Source organism: Bos grunniens, chromosome 2 (assembly GCF_055505025.1).
Source record: "Bos grunniens cultivar Pamir isolate PY7600 chromosome 2, Bosgru_T2T1.0, whole genome shotgun sequence".
In the NCBI taxonomy this organism is placed as follows: domain Eukaryota; kingdom Metazoa; phylum Chordata; class Mammalia; order Artiodactyla; family Bovidae; genus Bos; species Bos grunniens.
In genome coordinates, this window is record NC_141166.1 from 91669421 (window position 1) to 91696557 (window position 27137).

At 38.8% G+C, this 27137-nt stretch overlaps 1 long non-coding RNA gene across 1 annotated transcript in view; it reads right to left on the bottom strand.

Annotated features, from left to right (window-relative positions):
- LOC147378335 (uncharacterized) overlaps positions 1–27137 on the bottom strand; it is a 74192-nt gene that overhangs the window by 21951 nt on the left and 25104 nt on the right. The window contains exon 2 of the long non-coding RNA XR_015146117.1: positions 6368–6522. This is a non-coding gene — a long non-coding RNA (uncharacterized LOC147378335). The remainder of the gene's footprint in view (positions 1–6367; positions 6523–27137) is intronic.

Consider the following 27137-nt stretch of genomic DNA (forward strand, 5'->3'; position numbering starts at 1 on the left):
TGCTTATTACAAATCCACTGAAATGGCATATCTTTTATTTTGGCATTCTCTCATTTACCTAAATAATATTTTGTAGTTTTCTGATTATAGGTTTTCAATATTTGATTGATTTACTCCTAGGTATTTAATGTCTCATGCCATCATAAAGAATATCATTTTGAAATAAATATATCTGCCTGTTTATTGTTATTATATAGAAAAACAATAGTTTTTTTCATATTTACCTTCTATTTAGCAATCATGCTAATTTACATGATAAGTTTCTTTTGGATATTATATGTACACAATCACATCATGTATCTCCAAAAAATGACATTTCAAAAATTTCTAATTATTGTGACTTTTGTTTTTTTGTTCTATTGCACTGGCTAAGCAGTCCTGTACAATACTGAATAGAAATAAGGATACTGAACATCTCTGTCTTACTCCTAACTTTGGGAGAGAAGGAATTTACTATCTCCCCATTAAGTCATCAGGATTCCCTGGTGGCTCAGTGGTAAAAGAATCCACCTGCAACACAGGAGACATGGGTTCAACATCTGGGTCAGGAAGATTCCCTGGAGAGGAAATGGCAACCCTCTCTGGTATTCTTGCCTGGAAAATCCCATGGACAGAGAAGTCTGATGGACACAGTCCATGGGGTGGCAAAAGAGTCGGACATGACTCAGCAACTAAATAACAACAAAAATGAAGTGGTTAGCTGTAAGTTTTTAAGAGATATCCATTAATAGCTTAAGAAAATTTCTTTCTATATCTAGCTCCTAAGAGATTTTAGCATGAATCAGTGTTGAATTTTATCGAATGCTTTTTCAGCATTTATTGAGATGATCATGTGGTTTCTCATATCCTTCTACTGTCATATATGATGATTGGTGTTCATATTAAATCAACCACACATTCCCAGAATAAACTTAACTTGGTCATGATGTGCTTGATTTACTAATATTTTATGTAAGATTCTTGAATCTATATTTATATAAGAAATTGGTTTTATAGTTCCCTTCTTGTAATAACCTTGCTAGGTTTTGATTTCAAGGTTATGCTGCCCTCATAAAATGAGTTGGGAGACACTTTTTCTTTTTCCATTTTTATGTCTTTTTTCCTAGATAATGGCCCTTCATGAGCCTCAAATAAAAGTCGAAGGTATTTATGAGGGGCTCTCCCTGGCAAGCCTGAATTCCAGTTACTCCTCAGTACCGTCAGATTGCCAGAATATCTGCAGCTTAGCTTTTTAGTGTCTTAGCAACTGCATTCTGCTAGATTTCTATGTGTCTCATCCTGTGAACATTCAGCTTACAAATAATCAAATAACTCAAGGGGAAACTGCACACAGAATGCTGGATTCACATCTCTGCAGATTCTCTTCTCAGCACAAAGACCTTTCTAGTCCTACTTGTCTTATAGCTCTAAGGTCCAATTTTTTGTATCCCTTTCCCAGAGAAGCTGCAAGATCTCAAAGGTGCTGCTTTCTTTTCAACCTACATGCCATATCCTGAGGGGTGAAAACAGCAATGGATGTAGGATTCATCTCAACTGTCTTCTTTCTCTGGGTTCTCAGCCCTTCGAGTCCTGGCTGTCTCAATTGTTCTCCAGTGATGCCATAAATATTTCTGCTTGTTTGTTCATCTTGCATTTTTTTAATCCAGCTCTTTGGCTCAGTATCATCAGAAAGACGAGTTTGGTAAGAACTAATCCATCATAGCTAGAATCAGAAGCCACTGAACAGAGCTCTAGAATATACAACCTCGCAGCATCATTTCCCACTTTGTCACTTCACATCTGGGAACAAACTACTCTTTAGCTGAGGTCAGAAGTTTGTGCCCCACTCAGGGGCAGGATGAAAGATTTTGTCTCACTCTCCTGAGCCTTGTCATTCTTCAGTGACTGAGAGTCATCTTCATGGTCTACTGGTGTTGCCTCATTAACAGGCCTATTCACAGGGCATAATTTTAACCAAATTGGATTGCTTAATTTTGCTCAATTGACACTAAAACAGGAGATACATTTTAAGCTTGTTTTTTTGTTGTTGTTGTTTTTTTTACTGTTCAAACAGCTACCATTTCCTTCTGTACAGTGGAAGGATAAAATATTAACTCATAAATCAGGAATTTGAATCTACCACCTGAGCAAGAACAACTTACATACCTATGATTGGTTCATTACCTGTAATTCAACAGTTACAGTACTTCAGGAGATGTTGATAGCACAAATTTCTTCCACATGAGCCCAAACCTATGTCCTGTTAATGTTGACCATACAGTCAGAAATTAAAATAGAGTCAAGAGTACTCCTCTGGACAATCTATTTACTTATTTCTTTTAAAGGAATAAAATATCCATTGGCTGAAAATACTATTTTGGCACTTGCCTACGAATAGCATGGAGACAAGTTTACCTAATCTATAATAACTCTTTTATAAGTTTAAAAATCAACTTTGAACTTCTGGTTTCCTAAATCCTACAGTAGAAAAAAAAAATGGCATGACACTGAAAACTTATTGTCATTCATTTCTGAATAGCTATGAAAAAGGATAAAAATAAGGGGTTAGAAGACCTGGGAAGGGGGAAAAGGCAGTAATTGCTTAAGAAGATGCTCGGTCCCTGGTTCTAGATTGTTTATATCTTGTTTCTAAGCCTATCTCCTCAGCACCTCTCTCCCCACTTTATAGCTTTTGGTTTTCCTGGAAGGGCTCACTGCCATTGAACACTAAAAACTACTGATTTGAACTGCTTTGCCAGGGCACTTCAGTCATGCTGGTCAAGTCTTTAATGGCTGAGATTACCTGTGATTCAGCCATGACAAAGATCTTGTTTTAGCTCAACCAACAGTAAATAACAAATTCTGGGACCATCTTCATATGCAGCTCTTTATTGAAGACATGACCAAAATATCACAAGCCTATTTAGAGTAGGTAACAGGTGCAAACAGGTCACATTTCTGCTTTGGAACAAGGGATGAATTAATAACTATCCAATGCTAATTTCCTTCCTAAGAGTCTCTAATTAGATAATACCATGAAATCAACTAATAGTAAGGAATTGATATGTCACCTGTGGATGGACTATGCCACAGTTTGGGAAAAACCAGATGTTCTCTTAAAGAATTTCTGAGACACTTGGAGAGTAAGAGAAAAAATTGAAAAAGAAGAGAAAGTAATTTCTCTAAGATTTTAAATATCAAACCAACAGACATGCACTAAAAGCTGTAGGGGATACAAAGACTTGTAAAACACACTTCCTCGCCTTTAGAAATTCATGGACTAATTAGGAAACATCTGTGGATTAAACACTGATAATGCTCACAGGCATTCACAGGAGCTGGGAGCTTTCTCCCAAGTCTGACCACACTCATCTGTCTATGTAACTATTAATATTGTTAATTTGAAGAAGGGGGTGACAGAGGATGAGATCATTGGAATGGCATCACCAACTCAATGGGCATGAGTTTGAGCAAACTCCAGGAGATAGTGAAGGACAGGTAAGCCTGGCGTGCTGCAGTCCATGGGGTCACAAAGAGTCGGATATGACTGAACAACTTAACAACAACTACACAACTACACTGTGAGTTTCTTGAGGACAGAAGCTCTGCCTTTTTCATAAAGCTTAAATCAGCATTTCATAAATTTTGTAAAATAAAAAAAAGGTTTTTGATGTAGCCAGGGCAACTCTGGAAAACTCCTTTTCAGAACAAATTTACTGTTGCCAAGTATGTATGCACATGTGAGGAAAGAGGATCCATTCGGATGCCTTGGGGTACAGCGGAATGTAAAACTGGTTCTGTGGGAGTACTATTAACATCAGGAGGGAGAGACAAAACTGCCATTCACACTACATTCTTCTTCCAAAAAGATTCTTCTGCATATGATTCAGAAATTATCTGTGAATGACTCACAAAAATTGTCAAGTTAATGTGGGTTTAGTTAGTGCTGCCAAACCTTCTATTTGAGCACTTGGATTTTTACTTGGGGGATGACAATTAATGCCCCTCAACCTTCCCAGGGGAGAAGGAAATGGGAACCCACTCCAGTATTCTTGCCTAGAGAATCCTGTGGACAGAGGATCCTGGTGGGCTGCCGTCTTTGGGGTCGCACAGAGTCAGGCACAACTGAAGCGACTTAGCAGCAGCAGCAGCAACCTTCCCAGTCTGACTTATATAATGAGAATGGTGTTCCTACAACTGGAGCAGGAGGTTAATTCCCCAAAATGGAAGTCTATGTAAAAAATAAATAAAATTCAAATAGGTCAAAGGAGATAATGGTTACTTCATTAAGTGAGAAGTTCTGAGGGCATATATGTGCACCCTTTTATATATGTGTCTAAAGTATTTTTAAATCAACTTTGCTATGCTTCCTTCTCCTGTCATTTAAAATCACCTGAGGCTTAACAGGTTATTCCTTTTTTTTGATGTAGTCCTTGCTTGAGAAAATTCTTTCTTGTGTTATCATGACAAAAACCTCAGGGCCTAGGTAAAGAGCTCCCTTCCCTATGGGTTGTTCATAGTTGTTGGCTTTCAGAAGCATTGAGTTCTGCTACTGAAGAATGTGTAAGTTTCTCTTAAGTTTAGATAACTGTCACTAAGACAATGTCTGTTTATAACAGCAACTCAAAAGATATCAACTGGAATTAACTATCTCTGCAATTATTAGTAATTAAAATCTATTAATAAAAAAACAGAAAGGCATTGAAGAATTACTTGAAAAAATAAATCTGTTATTAAGAAAAGTAAAATATATAAAGATAATGAATACAGGAAATGTTCATGAGTCTTATAACTCTGGTTTTCAGTTTATGTATCAAATACATCTTAGTTGTTCTGTGGGACTGAAAGTGATTAAAACCTAAGGCTCTCAGTCATTAGGAAAGATTTTTTAATACAAGGAACTTGTAGTAACTACTTGAAATAACATCAAGGCCTATTCCTGTCTATATCTGTTGCAAATGTACCTAGATATGTGTATGCCTTTAATACAAACATATATTGTGCTCTACAGTTAGATCTGTGCTAATAGCACATGTGTTTTTCTTTTTAAATTTTACTTCAGAGGAACTGAGGTTTTATGACTCGGAAAGATCATTGCCTTTCAAGTTCAACTTGTTAAGAAAGAAAAGAATTGTTTAAGGCAGTGATGCTAGAGAAAGCTTTGTAAATTACAGCACATTTGAAAATATTAATACTTCAAAGTAAAACATGTTACCTTCTCTTTATTGTAATAGAAAAGGCTTTGGATTGAATTTCTGTTATAATAAGCCACCACCAGCCTGCAGTGCTCAAAAATGAGGTAATATACAGCATGCTAGGTGTAAAAGTCAGAGGTCTTCACACCTATTTTATTGCCCTTAATTCCTCCTTGAAGGATGCCAGTAAAGATGTGCAGACTTCAGGTCATGATCTTCTCAAGGAGATTGGGAACCACTCAAAGTAAACACTGAAGTCACAAAACTGCAGCATTTCCAGATTGGAAGCTTAATTAGCATCAACTCAGTGACTTTTCCAAGCAGAAGTCTTCTGAATGATAGCCCTCTGACTCCTACCAGGGACAAGAAGCTCACTATTTTGTAGAGTGTTCACTATTAAATTACTCTAATCCAGTTGAAGTCTGCATTTTATACGTCTAACCATTCCTCTTAATTCTTCCCTTGGAAAACATAGATAAAAAATTGAATCCTGTAACCAAATTAAATATTTCAAGTATCAAAAGAAAGCCTCATATCCCCCCAGAGTCATTTATCACACTCAAGACAAAGTAAATGATCACAACATTTGCTAGATGAATAAATGAATTGTTTTAGCTTTTGAGCTAAAAATTGAGGCAAGAATGTTGGACTCAAGAAAACTTCTCTTTGTCTTTCTTTACACCACCTTTTAGTCTCATTTCCCAGACTAATATCACATTAAAACACATTTGCAGATATACTGCTGAATGAGGTTGGTTGAAAAGCACCAGATTAACTGAAAACTCCAAAATATTAAGCCAATAAGTCAATTTGGGCTCTGAATTCTCCGAGTTTTTGATCCACAACAAGTGCAGAAATTCATTAAATCTACCCGAGATGACATTAAAACCAGAAAGCATGGTGGAGGGAAGCTAATTCTTGCGGTCAAGAGACTTTATAATTCTGCTTTTACAAAAATAGGACTAAACCTGTGTTGCTTCAGGTGAGATCTTTGAAAGCAGCTGCCAAGTCAGTGACCTGCAACATTTGCTTTTCGATTCTTCCACTGCTTGTGACCTCAGAAGAACATTCCAGCCTAGTGTGAGTCCTTTGAAGTTAATAGCAACCCCCAACTTAGTTTTTCTGGAGCACAGGGCATTATTTTGGATGAAAACAACTTTTGTAAACAAAAACCAGAAGGTACAAGCTCTCACCTCGGAGTCTGGTAGCAAATGAGCCTGAAAGACTTCTTCAGAGTTGAGAATAGTGATTGGCCAAGAAAATAGCCTAAGGTCGGGAAGGTTATGTTTGAAATCATCTGGGTCTTGGGTCCATGAGCACACAAGAAAAACAGCTATGGGGTCACTTCCTTGAAAAAGGAAAAACAAGAAGGACTAAAATATAAATTGACATCAAGGAAAGAAAATGAAACACAGCTATTTTGACTTCAATAAATGAAAGCTATAAATTCTCTCTACAAATCACAAAGGCTTCTTCCTTTTACTCAATTGGTTTACTGTATTTGCTAATTAAATGAGAGCTTTGTCTGAGCCTGCAGCATCAGCAAGGATGCAGAAGGGAAGGCACATCCTCTGTATTTTTTCTGAGGAAGGCAAACATTGCCATTTTGGCATCATGGATCACAACAGTATGTGGCTGATCCTTCACATTCCATATGTTTTGCTCTTTCAAAGCATTTGATCAATAATAGAAAACAAAGCTGAACATAGTGGACTTCAGAGTTTTACTGCCTGACTTCACATCCCAGATCCTGTTAGATGACTTGGGAGAAGTCACTTGGCTTAACTTTGTCTCAGTTTTCTTTTCTGTGCAATGGGGTGATATTGCATAGAAAATATTCAGGAAATACCTGAATCAAAATACTTTGGTAGGAGTTTCAAAGAGGAGGTGTGTGTACTTAGTAACCACACTAAAATACTATTATTTCTGTAATTAAAATGCTTATTATTGTATAAATATTTCATGTAATCCAATTATAATTTATAAAACTTTTTATAGTTCTAACTTACTGATAATTATTAAACACATAACATTTTATAAATATAATCACTCATATAATTATTATTACTGTCATCATCATTATTACAGTACCAAGTATTATTAAATCCAAACATCCAGATATTTTTCTGTATTTTACTCTGGGCCTCGAGAACATCTGGGGATGAAGCCAGATGCCTAGGGCTGAGAAAGGCAAGTCTTTTGTTACTAACAGAGAGACAGTCGGCTGGAGCACAGAAACCTCCAGGAAGCAGTTCCCTAGAGGGCAATCATCTCCCCTCTCCCACACCCCTTGCCACATGCACAGCATTCTTCTAATCTCCCAAGGCTAGTGCTGGGCCCAGCTCCTGGGGTTTATTTTGATAAATGTTTCAGGCTACAGAGTGCCAAGAAACTTGATCCCTTTGCTTTTCAAATGCCAAACCTCTACCTGGAGAAAGGAATGCTCAGATCAGTGCACAGAGATGAAAAGTTTTAAGTTAAATATGCAGTTCTCCCCTTAACCTATCGTCTTCTCTGAAAAGTTGGAAGAAAAATATCTTCAGATAAAGAGTGTCGTAAATCACTAGTGGAAAGTTAAACACGATTTAGCAAATGCTCATTTTATCTTGGAAAGCAGGGTTATAATGGAACTACCTTTATGTCTAAAGCCAACAATGTTCTTAAGGGAATTGTGCGTATTTTAATCAAATTATTCTGCAAAGTTCCATAGCTCAAATTCTTTACTAAACTTTTTTCTAAGTTTTTTTAGAAAAAATTTTCTAAACTTTTTATACCTAGCGGTCAAAATAAGTTACACCTGGTTATTGTAAGAGGGATAAACACCATATCATTCTTTTTCACTGGAAGGGAAAACGAATATTTCTTGAGTATCTGCTAAGTGCCATGTGTTTTACTTATGTTGTCCTATTTAATATAGCAAAACTGCACTGTTTTACAGACAAAAAACCCTGACACTCAGAAAACTCCAAAAAGCTTTCTAAGTTCATAACTCTAATAAGAAGAGCAGGTAATAATCAAATGCACAATTTCAAAGCCAAAAAAGAAATCACGTGCTATCACTGTTTAATGATCAACTCTTGCTCATTTATTTGCTTACATGCTTACTGTCTATGTGCCTCTGCAATAATACAGGCTCTGTGGAAACCAGGCCTTGTTTCCATGAGCCCATTAGCCGCAACTCCTGAGCCTCTGTGCTGCAAATACTGAAAGCTCTGCGTCCTAGAGCCCGTGCTCCACACGAGAGGAACCACTGCAGTGAGAAGCCGCGCCAACTGGAGAGCAGCCCCTGCTTGCTGCAAGTAGAGAAAGCTCATGCACAGCAACAGGGACCTAGCACAGCCAAAAATAAATACATACACAAAAACTTTAAAAAATGCATGCATGAATGAATAACACAATTCTGCCATGCCCAGAATGAGTCAATAGGAAGTCAAGTCGATTCTCACTTTCCCTCTTGAAGAAACAATGATGGTAATTGTTCCAATATCCTATGGCATTTTATCATTTGACATACGATAGAAAAGAAATCTTTCCTTCTGTTTTGAAAATACCAATAGTTATCTCGTTAAGTCTGGAAAGTAGTGTCATTCCCTTTGAAGTCTGTCAAAGCACTGAATCCATGCTGTTGAATCCTGAAGAATTTTCTAACTTTGGAAGATTTATCAGAAACTTCTCCTAAAAAGATAGTTTCCAAAATTCTTTTGGTTAATGGTGACAATAGAAGCAGCTTGGGTGATGTGTTTCATGCATTGCTTTAGATTTGATGTCATGTTCCTCTCACAGGTTTCTTCCTTACTAGCTCAGTTTGTTAGACCTTGATATTAAATATAATGAGGTATACGTCATGGGTCCAAACCTCTGGTGGAACAATTAGTTTAAGTTTGTTCCCTGGACAGAGGATTAACTCTGAGCCCCTTCCATTCCCCTTCACTTTGGTTTTGTGCTTCAGAAAGGCCAGGAGAAACACAAAGCAAAACAGATGCTTTCTGGGAGACCAGGAGGAGGGTCATCTCTCCATAAAATCCCCAGATCTCACGTTTACACTCCCTCAAAGAGTTATCTTACTGACTCACACTTTATTAACAATTGATTTTATGCATTTCCTAATTAGAAATATAAACAGTGGAACAAACCATCTATAAACAAGCTCATAAATAACCAAGCAACCAGTTTATATAAAATTAAAGATGGAAAAAAACTTAGAATTTCTAATGACCAGAAGTAACCCTTCTGAATAAAACTCTTACTATAATACACGAGCTAAGAGCACTTTAATGAGAAAGCAGTTACTTAGGTTATTCTATGGGTGGATACACATAAACATAAATTGCATTCATAAACTCTCAGAAAAGTATTAGTGACTTTAAAAGCAATAACAAGAAGGGGTCTCATTAACTGAGAATATTTAAGTCCTGGAGGAGATTGATTCCAGGAGACACAGAGCCCGGTAGTCTAATTCCAATAAAGACTTATTCAATTTAAGTCAAGAGCTGAATAAGAAATTGGACCAGGGTCTGGCCCACAGACAGATGATTCCTTCTGCTGAGAAAATGTGAGGTCTTTAAAATAACTCCAGGTATCCTTAGTTTGATGAACCAAATGTCCAGTATCCTTTTATAAATATAATTTGTTTTTCCTGCTTGAACCTCTGGAGAATGAATGGTTCCACAATTCATCAAGTAAAAAGGGGAGATGGGTCCAGCTAAATGCCTCTCACCAGCATCTGACTATATCTATCCCAGGTAAGCAAGTGACAGGATCTCATCTCATCCAACAGGAGCGTATCTAGTCTTAGAGTTCATGCTAGTCAGTTGCCTTAAAAACTGAGCTCTCTGTTGATTTCAATAAAAGCAGTGAACTTGCAGTTTGCCTGGCCATATTTTTTATTAAAAAGGTGAGAGTGATACTCTACCTATCTTTCTACATTCATTCCTGAGTGGAAAATTAAAGTCTGGATGCCACACTTTTTGAGGCTGTATCTTGGGACCATGTCACAAGTTGACAAAGATATCAGAAAAGTGCTAGGGGTCTCCAGGGATATGGATGCAAAAGGCTATGTTGCCTATTACCCCTCTCTTATTTGGGCCTGTCAGTGGACAGTTTCCCCTGATAGCAGGGGCTGGTTATTCAAAGGGGTCAGGGACTGAACATGGGAGAACTAGGGGACAAGTTCAGAAAAGGGACCAGGGATACTGAAGCTACTGTTAACAGAGAAGCTGGGGTAAGATCCTGACTAAACAGAGATGTGTGTGAAGTCAAAGATGGCTCACAGACTAGCAGAAAAATGGAATGATCATAAACCTAGAGATTCAGCAAAGCCAAAGAACAGTTGCATGGGACTAAAGAATGAGAGCCAGAGACGCAATAAGGGAATATGATAAGAAAGGATGTGATAAGGGAAGAAGTCAGCCAGTTGAAGATCAGTTGAAGATACAGAAAGCTCCCCTAGACTTGAAACAGTTAAGAAGACACAGTCATCTGGACCAGACTAAAAGGAAGTCTCTTCGGATTTTGTAGAGGGACTTGTGTGGAGAGAGTTAACTCTCTCTGGAAAAGGAAGCTTTTTACTTTAGATTTCAGATAACCACAATTTCCTGAAGGAGGCAAGTTATGGTACACTTTCAGTTCCCTTCTAACTTCATGATTCATTCTCTATTAATTTCAGGCTGTCTTATGTGGAAAAAAATGTCAGTGCCTAGCCTGGCTTTGCTCCCATTCTAGTTTCAAAGAAATGCAAAAGTTGATTATAAAGTCACATCAAAATGCCAGGTTTTCTCAAAAATGACTTTACAGCTGTGGCCACCTAAAGCATGACCAGCAAAGTTTGTCTTGGTTTTAAGACAGTTGTTAGGAAAGTAGGCTTGATTGGCAGTTGATTATCCACAGCTCTGAAGTGAAGATCCACATGGATAAAGAAAATTCACGTATAACCCCAAAATTTCATGCCAATGTAAACAAGAGAATAAAACCACCAGATAAAATTCCCATCTCTGTCCTGGCTTGCTCTTTGATGGATGTATTAATGAGCAGTGAAATGGGCAGAGGAGTCAGAAGTGGGAGACTGTTCGGGTGAACAAGAACTCTAGCAAATCTATAGCTTGGATAAGAGTATGGATAGAATGTCACAGCAAGAAATCCAGAATCAATGTGACTGATTAGCCGTAGTTTTGCTATTCAGAAAATTATCTTCCTTATTAACACGACTTAGACCCAGAATGATTTTCATCACTGAACTCAGCTATGGTATTTTTCTTCTGGCATCCGATCAGTCTGCTGGGGTGATAATTGTTTTGTCCCAAGGATTACTCAACTATATACACACAAACTCTGTACAAACATGGGCCCAAAAAGCACACTTGTCACATAAATAATAAAGCCAAACATGCTAATCTTTTGCTGTGTTTTCAGTGATCCATCAGGGAACTTTTGACAACTAGACCAGAGTCAAGTCAATGTTATAGTTTTAAAATGAGAAGAAACTCTAGGCATAAATGCGCGCCAGTTTCCCAGCCAACAATGCTGATAGACAAATGTGTCTGTAAGACTAATTCTCTTTATGGAACACAGTGGTCTCTGAACTTTTTGAAATAACTCTATCAAAAAAAAAAAGAAAAACTGGAGGACTCGTCCCCAGTAAGTATTGGCTATATAAATAAAAATTTTTATATGTATGTGATATCAACCTACTCTAAAAACATGTTCTTGATGCAATAATGTTTAAAAGAATTTAAAATGATATGACCAACAATGAAATAATATTTATGAATGTCATGCAAGTTTTCATATTTCTATACTACTGCTGATAATATCCTAATACATAATATTAATATGCACTTAGAGTATGATATGCTGTTAAACACAGCAGAGATAAATTCACATTTTAAAATACTTGTGTTGAGGAACTTCCATGGTGGTCCAGTGGCCAAGACTTCACACTCCCAATGCAGGAGGCCCAGGTTCGATCCCTGGTCAGGGAACTAGATCCCACATGCCACAACTAAGAGCTTAAAAGTCACAATGAAGCCTGAAGATCCCAAGAGCTGCAACTAAGAACTGCCACAGTCAAAGAAAAAAATAAAATATTTTTAATAAATAAATTAAATAGTTACATCGATACTCAAGATTTTTAATGACTTCTTGTCAGACCTTCTTAATGTGACTGACAAAAAGCTCCTACTAGAAGTGACAACTCTACCATGCTCTTACTTCCTCTTTGATTATTAGTTTTACCTTACATTTGAGCTTTCTGTGCAAGACATTTTATCAGCCATTTGCTCTGTAACTGTAAAGGTTAATTTAGTAAATACACAAGTGAAAATATATAAATAACATAAAAATATGATCCAAAAATTCACATAAGAGGACAAGGAATTACAATGCACTTCAGTATATTGGCAGTAATCAATCACATGAGGGCACCATTCCCAACTGCCCATGATGTGGAATTCCACTTCCCACAACACAGCTTCTCTATCACCTGACAAATGGGCGTGTGGGAGGTGACCATCACCATTAGTTCACATACTAAAATTAGCTACATAAGCAACAAAAGAAAAAATAGATAAACTGGGATTCCCCCAAATTTTAAAACTTTTGCACATCAAAGGACACTATCAACAGAGTGAAAAGGCAGCTCACAAAACAGAATATTTGCCAATCATGAATCTGATAAGGAATTATTAGCTAGAATATATAGAAACTCCCATAACTCACCACCACAACAAAAACAATATGAAGATGGGCAAAGGACCTGAATGGACATTTTTTCGAAGAAGACATAAAAATAGTCAGTAAGCACATGAAAAAATATTCAACATCATTAATCATTGGTGGTGGTGGTGGTTTAGTTGCTAGGTCATGTCTGACTCTTTGTGACCCCATGGACTGTAACAGACCAGGCTCCTCTGTCTGTGGGATTTCCCAAGCAAGAAAACTGGAGTGGGTTGCCATTTCTTACTCTAGAGGATCTTCCCAACTCAGGGATCAAACCTGGATTTCCTGCATTGCACATAGATTCTTTACTGACTGAGGCACAGGGAACCCCCATTAATTATTAGGAAAATGCAAATCAAAATTACAATGAAATACTACCTCACATCCATTAGGCTAGCTGATATTTTTTAAAAACAACAATTTTTTTTTAATGTTAAAACTTTTTTTATTTAAAAAAATAGCATTTTCTTATCCATTCATCTGCTGATGGACATCTAGGTTGCTTCCATGTCCTGGCTATTATAAACAGTGCTGTGATGAACATTGGGGTACACGCGTCTCTTTCAATTCTGGTTTCCTCAGTGTGTATGCCCAGCTTGCTGGATCATAAGGCAGTTCTATTTCCAGTTTTTTAAGGAATCTCCACACTGTTCTCCATAGTGGCTGTACTAGTTTGCATTCCCACCAATAGTGTAAGAGGGTTCCCTGTTCTCCACACCCTCTCCAGCATTTATTGCTAGTAGACTTTTGGATCGCAGCCATTCTGACTGGCGTGAAATGGTACCTCATAGTGGTTTTGATTTGACATGGAAGTAACCTAGATGTCCATCAGCAGATGAATGGATAAGAAAGCTGTGGTACATATACACAATGGAGTATTACTCAGCCATTAAAAAGAATACATTTGAATCAGTTCTAATGAGGTGGATGAAACTGGAGCCTATTATACAGAGTGAAGTAAGCCAGAAGGAAAAACACCAATACAGTATACTAACACATGTATATGGAATTTAGAAAGATGGTAACAATAACCCTGTATACGAGACAGCAAAAGAGACACTGATGTATAGAACAGTCTTTTGGACTCTGTGGGAGAGGGAGAGGGTGGGAAGATTTGGGAGAATGGCATTGAAACATGTATAATATCATGTATGAAATGAGTCGCCAGTCCAGGTTTGATGCACAATACTGGATGCTTGGGGCTGGTGCACTGGGATGACCCAGAGGGATGGTATGGGGAGGGAGGAGGGAGGAGGGTTCAGGATGGGGAACACATGTATACCTGTGGCAGATTCATTTTGATATATGGCAAAACCAATACAATATTGTAAAGTTAAATAAAATAAAAATATTTTTTTAAAATAGTAATGTGTTAGGGTATGCAGATATTAGAACACCCATGCATTGTTGGTGGTTATATAAAATGGTTCAGTCACTGTGGAATAGTTAAACATAAAATTACCACATGATCCAGCAATTCTAATTCTAGGTATATACCCAAAACAATTAAAAACAGACTAAAACAGATACTTTAATGCCAATGTTCATGGCAACATTATTCATAACAATCAAAAGGTAGGAACAACCCAAATGAATGAACAGATAAACAAATGTGTACACCCACACAGTGGAATATTCAGCCCTAAGAAGAAATGAAATTCTGATACATGCTACAACATGGATGAACTGTGAAAATATAATGCCAAATGAAATACACCAAACACAAAAGGATAAATATCATACACTTCCATTTGTATGAGGTAGCTAGAGTAGGAAAATTCACAGAAACATAAAGTAGAATAGAGGTTACCATGGGCTGATGAAGACCCCTATGGCAGAAAGCGAAGAAGAACTAAAGAGCCTCTTGATGAAAGTGAAAGAGGAGAGTGAAAAAGTTGGCTTAAAACTCAACATTCAAAAAATGAAGATCACGGCATCCAGTCCCATAGACTGGCACATAGATGTGGAAACAATGGGAGCCATGACAGACTCTATTTTCTTGGGCTCCAAAATCACTGCAAATGGTGACTGCAGCCATGAAATTAAAAGACACTTGCTCCTTGGAAGAAAAGCTATGACCAACCGAGATAGCATATTAAAAAGCAGGGACATTGCTGACAAAGGTCCATCTAGTCAAAGCTATGGTTTTTCCAGTAATCATGTATAGACATGAGAGTTGGACTATAAAGAAAGCTGAGTGCCAAAGAATTGATGTCTTTGAACTGTGGTGTTGGAGAGGACTCTTTAGAGTCCCCTGGACTGCAAGGAGATCAAGCCAGTCAATCTTAAAGGCAATCAGTCCTGAATATTCATTAGAAGGACTGATGCTGAAGCTGAAACTCCAATACTTTGGCCACCTGATGCAAATAACTGATTCATTGGAAAAGACCCTGATGCTGGGAAAGATTGAAGGCAGGAGGAGAAGGGGATGACAGAAGATGAGATGGTTGGATGGCATCACCAACTCTATAGACATGAGTTTGAGCAAGCTTTGGGAGTTGGTGATTGACAGTGAAGCCTGGTGTGCTGCAGCTCATGGGGTCGCAAAGAGCTGGATGTGACTGAGCAACTGAACTGAGCTGAACTGACGGGCTGAGGGGAAGGAGAAACAGAGTCACTGTTTAATAGGTACAGGTGATATGATCACCTCCCAGACATTGAAAGGTTTAGGTTTGACTTGGGATTGTCATACACATGATACCTCTAGGGTTTTAGAAGTGCATGGCACAGTGGTGCCCTAAAGTGTTGTTTAGATAAGGGGGTGAATGGGTCTGAAGTCTAACTTGTGCTGCGCTCCCTAAGCCATGTGCTTTGGAGGAAGGTTATGTCCTGTTGGAGGAAGAGGTGCACTGTTTAAATCATTTTGAAACAGTATACAGAGTCATCCCATGTGTAATGACTTCTTGTTATTACTACCTGCGTTCAAAACCCCACAGTGGGAACAAATAGTTTCAGGATTTCATACTAATATTCAAGTGCATCTTTCTTGGCATATCTAGAAATGGTTAAGTTTGCCAGTTGATGTACCATGTTGTTAGTCAAGACACTAAAAATCTGTTATTTTTTTCTGAGTCAAAAATGGTAACAAAAAATTGTTGAATGGGGCATAGGGGTCTTAAGACTCCAAGATCAAACTCACACTCCTAATTAGTTAATTAGTCAAAATGTATTGCAAATTATTCTGTGCCAAGTAAATGGATACCGGGGGCTAAAAGATGAAGTGAGGTCTCCAAATTCACACAGGCGATTAGTGGGGAAACTAGCATGAGAATCCGCAACCCCAAGCAGATCAGACTCCTGCTGCAGACAGTGAGAGTGATGTTCCCCAGGCGGGGGAAATCAGCATGTGGGATCCAGTTCAGGCGTGGCTGGGACTACTGGGCTCCACAGAGCAGTATGTTAGCACTCTCAGTGTAGGCTGAGATGTTTATGACATTTCACATGAAGTAGAGGAAAGAAATTAATAAACTAAGAAAACTGCGATATCACTATCATGCCATGTCATTTTGTGTGGGCTCCTGTATTCTGCTTTTCTCAGAACATTTCACAGTATCTACTATTTTGGATCTGCCAAAGGCAAAGGATACATTGTCTTATGTACATGTATAATACAATGCATGAACTGTACATAGATATTTATATATTTATTTTCCTCTCCATTTACATAATCAATCATACTTGCTCTAAAAACTCATGTTACGTAGTGAGTGTTTTGGAATTTCAAATGTTTTCCAAAATGAGGAAAACAAAACCCACTTCCCTTAATAAGCTGTTTCTGGCTCATTTTTAAATATAACATGTAAATATAGCAAATGAATCTGGAGGAAAGAAACAAAACTAAGAAAAATATATATATATATACACACACACACATATATATGTACGAAAAAGCAAAAAAGTGTTAGTTGCTTAGTGTCCAACTCTTTGCGACCCCATGGACTGTAGCCTGCCAGGCTCCTCTGTCCATTGGATCTCCCAGGCAAGAATACTGGAGTGGGTAGCCATTCCCTTCTCCAGGGGATTTTCCTGACCCAGAGATTGAGCCCAGGTCTCCTGCATTGCAGGCAGATTCTTGACCATCCACGTCAACAGGGAAGCCCTGAAATTATATATATATTTATATTTCCATTTGATTGATAATTCTCATTCCTTCTCATCCTCATGTGTTTATGTTATTTCTGATTTTCTGTAGGCTATAAGCTAAACCACTGACAAACACTGGCCAGGTTAAACCATGTTACAGGAACAATGAGAAGGGCCCAACTTCTCTGAAGAGTCCTAAAGTGAAAAATCTTCACCATTGGATGACATTATTTCATGGCAATTGAAACCAGCCTGCCCCTAATGATCAGGAGCCATGCCCTCCCCTGCCACCTTCCACATGGAACCAGTTTGTGTGCTCTCTCCAGGAATGGTGCAGAGCTGGGAAAGTCTTCCAAAGGTCACCTATTTCTAAGGCCTCCAGGCAGTTCTCTAAAGCATTCCAGAATTTTTATTCCCCAATTCTTTAAAATGCTCTGAGCAACTGACAGATCTCTGATGTCTACAGTAAAAAATGTTTGAGTCAATGAGTCTTAATTCTACTCTTATGCCAATCTCTGTTTAAGGCAAGGATCCCTTTTAAAGTCAAATTCAGCCTTGGTTTTCTTTATTCCTGCATTCTGATAACACTTCAGGAAGCTGGTATTAAGGGGAGGCCAGACCACAGGTTAAAAGAAGAATTATGTCCATTTTGAACAGAGACTTTGAGACAGCAAAATGATCATTTAGTGTCTATATTAGATTCCTTCCTGAATTCAGCCTTTAGGCAATCGGTTTACTAAAGGATTCTAAAAGCATTTGGCCTTTATGTGAATGGGAGGAAGCTCCACAGAGTTTCAAACTATAATGAAATCAGAAGGGTCATAAACCTTGTGCTGTAGACATTAATTAAGGGCCAGCTTACTCCACAGCAGAGGAAATGCTGGGATAGCAGGTGTGTTTGGGGGAGGTACATGACTGCCTGGGAAGCAGCTGGACTTGGCAGCCCTTGGACTGAGAACAGAGAGACAACAAATCCCCAGCATAGGGGCAGTTTGGCCATTCCTTAGACCCCTGCATGCCTTAACTAAACTCCTTTGTTTCTTGTCAATTCTCCCTCAACATGCAAAAAAACATGTTTTCCTATCTTTCAAAGAAAATAAGTCTGCTTCTCATTCTCTCCCCTCCCCCACACCTGGACTGGACCTCATTTGTCTTGAGGCAGAAGAGGGCTCAGTACAACACGTGATCATATTTAATGGTCTCCAAAATTACTTCTGTGAAACATCTACCTACTTGCCACGGCTTGATTTACTGCATCGCCTGGAAATAACAAATGTAATTACTTTGGAATCAACATAATATGAGGCCAGATTGCCTTAACATTCCTTTCGCTTGAGAGGAACTTAATATGAATGAGAACCAGCTGTCTGTCTGTCATCATGTGCATTTGGTCAGCTTTCATAACTGATGACAGATATGGCTCTTTTGGAAAATACTTTAAAGTCACATAATTGTAATGGCCATTTGTTTCTCTGACAGCTTTCATACCTACAATGAATCATGTAAAGCACAGGTATCTTACCTGAAACCAAGAGATAACTCAGTGTTTTCAAATAGTTATCTCCCCTGGAATTGTTTCCCCCAGGCTTATGTTTTGGATTTCTTTAATAAAAGGAATAGTGTGTTCTTATTCAAGAAGAGAAAACAATGAAACTTGTGACTTCATAATGAGAGAAATTCCCTAAAGCTTTGAATGGCAAGAAGGGTCTTCAGAGTATGTGTGTATAGTGTGTGTGTATAAATGTTGATTTAATTAGCCTTTATTTCATATCTACTAATTTTCAGACTCTCTGTCAAATGATAAAATTTTTTAAATGAACTAGCATTTTGGGGGTCTCTACACTATCTACATTCACTTTCTTATTTAACCTTCACAAGAACTGCACTTTGTGAGTTAGGTAATAAGACCTGCTTCTTTGCAAAGAGAACGCTGAAGGTTAGTGACATGAGTAACTTCCCCAAGGTCACAGAACTAGTTAGTAATGAAGTTGAAAGTAGGATCTAGGCCTCATTGATTCAAGTCAGTAAGAAAACCCTTAATGAAAGAATTGAGAAAAATTGGCAAATGCAACTCATTATACAAAACCTGCTATCCCTATAATGTAACAACTAATTAGCATAATACAGAAAGTTGATCCCATTTATAAATCAGAGTACTGAGAGTATGACAGACTCTCAGTAGATCAATGAAACTAGAGTACAACTGCATGTGTGGATATTTGATATATGACAGAGGTGTAATTACAACGGAAAAAGGAAGGGCTAATAGACAGGTGTGATCAGAAAATAAGATATCCATATGATTCCCTACGTAATACTGCTGCTGCTGCTGCTAAGTCGCTTCAGTCGTGTCCAACTCTGTGCGACCCTATAGACGGAAGCCCACCAGGCTCCCCTGTCCCTGGGATTCTCCAGGCAAGAACACTGGAGTGGGTTGCCATTTCCTTCTCCAATGCATGAAAAATGAAAAGTGAAAGTGAAGTCGCTCAGTCGTGTCCGACTCTTAGTGACCCCATAGACAGCAGCCTACCAGGCTCCTCTGTCCATGGGATTTTCCAGGCAAGAGTACTGGAGTGGGTTGCCATTGCCTTCTCCTACTTAATACTATATACATATTAAAAATAACCCAGGGAGATTAAAAACCTAAATGTGAAAAGCAAACCTTTAAACACTCTAGAAGAAAATAAAGGAGACAAAATGATGTTAAAGTATATTCTTAAAACACAGAAAAGCACAAATGACATAATGAAAGATTACTAGATACACTATATTAAAAATAAGCTTTTTTAACAACAAAATTCAATTACAAATAGTGAAAATGCAAGTCACAGACTGGGAGAAAATATTTGCAACACATGTACCTAGAATTAGCACCCAGAACATATAAAAAACGTACGGAAATCAATCACCCAACAGAAAAATGGGCAGCTCACAAAACTGGAAATCCACTGGTCACTTAATATGTGAAAAGATTTTTAACCTTATTAGGAATGAGGTAAATAAAATAATGAGGGATCAGTTCACAATTACCAAATTGGCAGATTTTTAGAGTATGAAAACACCTATTATCGGCCAGATACAATACGACAGGAATTTTCATTTACTGCTGATAGAACTGGAACAACCACTTGGGAGCATGATTCGGCATGTCTAGAAAAGGTGAAGATACACACAGCCTCATACCTAGTAATTCTGCTCATGTGTATATATCTTAGAGAAACTCTCTAACATGCCCATAAGAAGAAATTTTAAAATGCTACTTGCAGCTATGTTTATGGAAACAAAACAACAGATAGCCCAATATATTTAAATTTTAAAAGGATATATTTTGATAGATTCATAAAATGTAACACTATTTTAGCAACTAAAATGAATAAACTAAATCTAGCTATTTATGGCAACATGGATAAATCTCAAAAATATAACATTGACAAAAGAAAGTTGCAAAGCATTTGTACAGTATAATATATACAGTCCAAAAACAAGCAAAAACATATTATCAAAACAACTTATGGAAATTTATGCTTTACTGAACAGTGAAAGATTGTTTATTTAACAGTATAAAATCATGCATACAAAAAAGAAAAAACACTAGAAGCACTTCTCTCTGAAGAGAGACAGATAGGAATGCAATCAGGGGGTTTCAAATCAGGGGCTTTGAATTTTTTCTTTAAAAAAAAAATCTGAAATGAATATGGTATTGGCTGTTGTTGTTTACACACTAAGTCATGTTTGATTCCTTTTGTGACCCCATGGACTGCAGCCCACCAGGCTCCTCTATCCATGGGATTTCCCAGACAAGAATATAGAAGTGGGTTGCCATTTCTTTCTCCAGGGGATCTTCCCAACCCAAGGAAAGAACCTGCATCTCCTGCTTGGCAGGTGGATTCTTTATAACTGAGCCACCTGGGAAGCCCATGGTATTAGTAGATGATGTAAATCAAGAGACAGAAAAGAGGAAGGAGGCAGGAGGGAGAGAGGGATGGATAAAAGGAAGGAAGAAAGGAAACACGGCAGGGGTGGGGCAGGAAGGGAAAGAATAAAAAATATTTAGAGAGTATAAAACTCTAGATGAAATCATTGAGATTCTGTCTTTTCAGGGTACAGTCATTTAAATTTTAAAAAGATTAAAAGAGAATTTCCAGACTTTTTGAAACATAATGAACAAATGGAGCTAGTTATGATATGAATTAATATAATTTACTAATTTAGGTCAACTAGGGAAAGATCCACTGGATCATGGAAAAAGCAAGAGAGTTCCAGAAAAACATCTATTTCTGCTTTATTGACTATGCAAAAGCCTTTGACTGTGTGGATCACAATAAACTGTGGAAAATTCTGAAAGAGATGGGAATACCGGACCACCTGGCGTGCCTCTTGAGAAACCTGTATGCAGGTCAGGAAGCAACAGTTAGAACTGGACATGGAATAACAGACTGGTTCCAAATAGGAAAAGGAGTACATCAAGGCTGTATATTGTCACCCTGCTTACTTAACTTACATGCAGAATACATCATGAGAAACGCTGGACTGGAAGAAACACAAGCTGGAATCAAGATTGCCGGGAGAAATATCAATAACCTCAGATATGCAGATGACACCACCCTTATGGCAGAAAGTGAATAGGAACTCAAAAGCTTCTTGATGAAAGTGAAAATGGAGAGTGAAAAAGTTGGCTTAAAACTCAACATTCAGAAAACGAAGATCATGGCATCTGGTCCCATCACTTCATGGGAAATAGATGGGGAAACAGTGGAAACAGTGTCAGACTTTATTTTTCTGGGCTCCAAAATCACTGCAGATGGTGATTGCAGCCATGAAATTAAAAGACGCTTACTCCTTGGAAGGAAAGTTATGACCAACCTAGATAGTATATTCAAAAGCAGAGCCATTACTTTGCCAGCAAAGGCCCATCTAGTCAAGGCTATGGTTTTTCCTGTGGTCATGTATGGATGTGAGAGTTGGACTGTGAAGAAGACTGAGTGCTGAAGAACTGATGCTTTTGAACTGTGGTGTTGGAGAAGGCTCTTGAGAGTCCCTTGGACTGCAAGGAGATCCAACCAGTCCATTCTGAAGGAGATAAGCCCTGGGATTTCTTTGGAAGGAATGATGCTAAAGCTGAAACTCCAATACTTTGGCCACCGAATGGGAAGAGTTGACTCATTGGAAAAGAGTCTGATGCTGGGAGGGCTTGGGGGCAGGAGGAGAAGGGGATGACAGAGGATGAGATGGCTGGGTGGCATCACTGACTCGATGGACGTGAGTCTCAGTGAACTCCGGGAGTTGGTGATGGACAGGGAGGCCTGGCGTGCTGCGATTCATAGGGTCGCAAAGAGTCGGACACGACTGAGTGACTGAACTGAACTGAACTGAAGGGAAGAGCAATTTCAATTAGGTGCAGAAATTTTGAGAATTTAAAGGCATGCAATTATAAAACTTACTCTGTGCCTACAGCTCTTCAAACTAATTGTAACAGTTATCCTTTTTGTAGGTGGCAGGTTTTTGCCTTGAAACATGAAGCACTTTGGTCTCTGTGTACCCACTCCCCTCTCTCACTTGTACCCCAATGGCAATTTTCCTTCCTTTCATCCAGAAACAATAATTCAAAAAAATCTATGAGCTAAGTGCTAATCAAAAAAAAATCTGCATGTGTATATTTCCCTGTACTATTATTCTATAATACTGTTTTTAACCACTTACCTTGGGGCTTCTCAGGTGGCACTAGCGGTAAAGGGCCTGCCTGCCAATGCAAGAGACATAAGGGATGAGGGTTCAACCCTTCCTGGGTTGAGAAGATCTCCTGGAGGAGGTCATGGCAACCCACTCCAGTATTCTTGCCTGCAGAATCCCCATGGACAGAGGAGCCTGGAGGGCTACAGTCCACTGGGTCACAAAGAGTTGGATATAACTGAGGTGACTTGTTATATAAAATAGAAATAATTGCTGAACAGTGAAACACTGTATTTTAATCAAAATAAGATAATACTCTCAATATTCCTATACTTTTCCAGTTCACATTCACTATCTTTATTTCAAAAAATGTTCATCTCACCTTACATCAGAACTTAAATTCTATTCATGGACCAAATGTTCCATTTAAGACTGATCTATATAAATCAAGCCCATACACTGCACCTAGCTGTTTTATTCCTTGTGCCTCTTCTTATGTGGAACAAACCCTTTATTTTAATGACTGAACTGTCATCTTACAGGATATACCACCTTTGAATTCATCTGATTTCTTCTCTGTAGTGAAATTTAGCTTGTTCCTTACTTCATAACTGAGTGCTATAAGGATAAGCTCTGTGGATTTAAGTTAACCACCTGTGGCTACACAGTATCATAAGTAATGTTACCAACTTCATTTTACATCACCTAAGAAAACACAGTGTACTATCTAACTGCCTACCATTGATGATACTAAGATTAACCACTAGATTAGGGTGGTGATAATTTGATTTCTCTATTTAATACCAGTATTTTCCCCTTTACAACCTGAAAGTAATCTGTGTATTGTTACTCTGGGGTTAAACAAGTGTTTCATCATAAACCTTCACTAAATTGATAACTGACAACCGATAATCCTCCTGAATTAGTAATTTCATTACATCACTGGTCCAGATAACAAGGAATAAAACAAGTAAAAATCCATGCTCTCAGGGCGTTTATCATCTAGTGGGAGAAAGACATCAATAAACATTAAAAATTAGAAAAATACATAAGTCAACTCTACTTCAATTTTTAAAAATTAGAAAAATGTGGCATGAAGTATGCCATGTGCTGAAGAGTGCTATAGAAACAAATTTAGCTGGGAAGTAGTGAGGACCTTCCCTGATCACCCTGTGGAGAGATGACCTCACAAGCAAGTGTTGACCCTCTTACTTGATGGTCTATCTCACCTAATATATTCAATTCAGAACAACTCAGGGTTCTGAGAGTAACAGTATATGCTAGTTTTCTGGGGGTAATGTAACAAAATACCACAAATTCAGTAGCTTAAAACAATAGAAATTTCTTCTCTCGCAGCTTCTGACCTTCTTGGTAGCTGCAAGCAGTCCTTGGTTTGGAGAGACACCTCTTCGGTCACTTCAAACACCACCTCTGTCTTCACTTGAGCTCCCACTCTGTGTCTCAAGGCTCCCTCTCCTTTCTTTTATAAGATGCTAAAACTGAACTGAGTCACAGGATTCAGGGCCCACTCTAAAACCAGGATCATCTCATCTCAAGATCCTTTATTTAACCACATCTTCCCACATGCTGTTTCCAAATAAGATGACGAGTCAAAGCACCAGGACTCCCCTGATGGCTCAGATGGTAAAGAATCCACCTGCAATGCAGAAAACCTGCATTCAATACCGGAGTCAGGAGAGATCTTCTGGAGAAGGGAATGACAACCTGCTCCAGGATTCTCACCTGGAGAATTCCATGGACAGAGGAGCCTGGTGGGCTACAGTCCATGTGATCACAAAGAGTTGGACACAGCTGAGGGACTAACACTTTCACTTTCACAGGTATCAGGGGTACCTTATCTTATTGGGACCATATTCAACTAAATAAAAAGGCGACAGAATGTGTTAACTATAGTCAATGGACCAAGAGAGTATAATACAGGCTTCATCTCTCGTTCTTAAGGATGAAGGGAAATCAGATACGAAGGGAATATTTCATGCAAAGATGGACTCAATAAAGGACAGAAATGGTATGGACCTAACGGAAGCAGAAGATATTAAGAAGAGGTGGCAAGAATACACAGAAGAACTGTACAAAAAAGACCTTTATGACCCACATAATCATGATGGTGTGATCACTCACCTAGAGCAAGACATTCTAGAAGGTAAAGTCAAGTGGGCCTTAGGAAGCATCACACGAACAAAGCAAGTGGAGGTGATGGAATTCCAGTTGAGCTATTCCAAATCCTAAAAGATGATGCTGTGAAAGTGCTACACTCAATATGCCAGCAAATTTGGAAAACTCAGCAGTGGACACAGGACTGGAAAAGGTCAGTTTTCATTCCAATCCCAAAGAAAGGCAATGCCAAAGAATGCTCAAACTACTGCACAATTGCACTCATTTCACACCCTAGCAAAGTAATGTTCAAAATTCTCCAAGCCAGGCTTCAGTAATACATGAATCATGAACTTTCAGATGTTCAAGCTGGTTTTAGAAAAGGCAGAGGAACCAGAGATCAAATTGCCAATATCCGCTGGATCATCCAAAAAGCAAGAGTGCTCCAGAAAAATATCTATTTTGCTTTACTGACTATGCCAAAGCCTTTGTGTGGATCACCACAAACTGTGGAAAATTCTGAAAGAGATGGGAATACCAGACCACCTGACCTGCCTCTTGAGAAATCTATATGCAGGTCAGGAAGCAACAGTTAAAACTGGACATGGAACAACAGACTGGTTCCAAATAGAAAAGGAGTACGTCAAGGCTGTATATTATCACCCTGCTTATTTAACTTATATGCAGAGTTCATCATGAAAAATGCTGGGCTGGAAGAAGCACAAGCTGGAATCAAGATTGCCGGGAGAAATATCAATAACCTCAGATACACAGATGACACCACCCGTATGGCAGAAAGTGAAGAGGAACTCAAAAGCCTCTTGATGAAAGTGAAAGAGGAGAATGAAAAAGTTGGCTTAAAGCTCAACATTCAGAAAACGAAGATCATGGCATCTGGTCCCATCACTTCATGGCAAATAGATGGGGAAACAGTGGATATAGTGGCTGACTTTATTTTGTTGGGCTCCAATATCACTGCAGATGATGACTGCAGCCAAAATTAAAAGACACTTACTCCTTGGAAGGAAAGTTATGACCAACCTAGACAGCATATTAAAAAGCTTTACTTTGCCAACAAAGGTCCGTCTCATCAAGGCTATGGTTTTTCCTGTGGTCATGTATGGATGTGAGAGTTGGACTCTAAAGAAAGCTGAGCACCAAAGAATTGATGTGTTTGAACTGTGGTGTTAGAGAAGACTCTTGGGAGTCCCTTGGACTGCAAGGAGATCCAACCAGTCCATCCTAAAGGAGATCAGTCCTGAGTGTTCATTGGAAGGACAGATGTTGAAGCTGAAACTCCAATACTTTGGCCACCTGATGCAAAGAGCTGACTCATTTGAAAAGACCCTGATGCTGGGGAAGATTGAAGGCAGGAGGAGAAGGGGATGACAGAGGATGAGGTGGTTGGATGGCATCACCGACTCAATAGACATGAGTTTGAGTAAACTCCGGGAGTTGGTGATGGACAGGGAGGCCTGGCGTGCTGTGGTCCGTGGGGTCGTGAAGAATCAGACACGACTGAGCGACTGAACTGAACTGACTGCACTAGACTGCCTGCACATGCAGTCATACACACATACACGCTAGAGTGGTTTCTGGAAACTGTTTCAGAGACAAATAGGGTTGTATAAATCAGAACTCCATAACATGGAATTAAAATGGACATGTGATAGTGAACTGGGAAAAACTCAGCCCTTCTTCTGTGTTTCTCCTTTACTCTCATATGACTACCACATTCACATTTCTGACACTAGACGTGTGGGAGTTTTTCCCATACCAGGCAATTCTGTGACACCAGTTGGGTGTCCCACAATTTAACTTAATGCTGACTCTGTCTACCTGGAGATACTATCAGATCCCACAGCTCTGCAAGACTGTCCCCAGCTTCAGACGAAATCGTGTAGTGCCCCTGATGACTCACAACTTTTGTTTGACAGCCACAAATCAGAGGTTCCCATTACCTGCTCCTCACTGGGTTCCATTGTTCGCTAGAATAGCTCACAAAACTCAGGGCAACACTTACACCTACCAGTTTTATTAAGGAATATAACAAAGGATATATATGAATAGGGGCTTCCCAGGTGGCGCTAGTGGTAAAGAACCCACCTGCCAATGCAGGAGACATAAGCGATGCAGGTTTGATCCCTGTCTAGGGAAGATGCCCTGGAGAAGGGCATGGCTACAGTCCATAGGGTCGCAAAGAGTCGGACACAACTGAAGCAATGTAGCACACATGCACGCATATTTGTATGGCCAGAGGAGCAGACACATAAGGCAAGGTCTGGGAGGATCCTGAGCATAGGAGCTTCTGTCCCCATGGAGCTGGGGTATGTCTCCCTCCTAGTATGTGGATGTGTTCACCAAGCTTTCCCAACCACACAC